The sequence below is a fragment of the Dermacentor silvarum genome, chromosome 9, assembly GCF_013339745.2.
Source record: "Dermacentor silvarum isolate Dsil-2018 chromosome 9, BIME_Dsil_1.4, whole genome shotgun sequence".
Lineage (NCBI taxonomy): Eukaryota > Metazoa > Arthropoda > Arachnida > Ixodida > Ixodidae > Dermacentor > Dermacentor silvarum.
In genome coordinates this window covers 108,396,791-108,397,618 of record NC_051162.1, presented here as the reverse complement: position 1 = coordinate 108,397,618, position 828 = coordinate 108,396,791, and positions in this window count along the sequence as shown.

The window sequence follows — 828 nt, the reverse complement described above, 5'->3', positions numbered from 1 at the left end:
AATGCAGCTGAGATGTTTCTGATTACTGTACCCAAAAGGTGCCCAACACCATGGAGGAATCGATGGCTTAGTTGCGGGGCGAATCCTCATAATCCGAAATCGTAGTACAAAATGATTCCCGCTGCCTTTGTCACGGTAGTGTTGCAAGATGATGAGAACGGGCACGGGCAAAGTGCCTAATTGCACTCTCATCACTTCCACCGCAATGTGTGTTTGTATGGGTTGGTCTTGGGCAATTGGCTATAGTCACCACTGTTGATGTGCATTTAGGCAAACCAAGGCAAACTCTAAGAGCCCGAGCTTGAATAGCCTGTAGAGCACGAAGATTTGTCCTGCAAGTGTTCGTCGCTACGGGCAAACTGTATCACAGAAAGCCCAGAAAAAAAATCCTGTACAATTCCAACATTGCATACACTGACATGCCCCAAGTTTTTCCGCCCAGAAACTTGAAAAGCTGGGGGATTTCTGTCAGGCGCCGTTCCAAGTAGGTCACGTGTGGGCTCCATGAGAGATCTCGGTCAATGATTATGCCCAGAAATCGACCAATGACCAATGAGCGTGACCAATGAGCATGAGGTTGAATACGTTGCGGCTTAGTACTTCGCCTTGAGGAACGCCTCGGTAGGTGTAGTGTGGTGCGGTTTGACTATCTCCGGTACTCACAAAGAACGATCTCATAAACAGATAATTAGAAATTCATCGAAACACTCGACCCCCAAGGAAAACCATCTCAAGAGCAGCGAGAATGACCTCGTGAGATAAGTTATCGTATGCCCCCTTGACATCTAAAAACAAAGCTGCGCAGGTAATCTTTTACATGACTTTTCA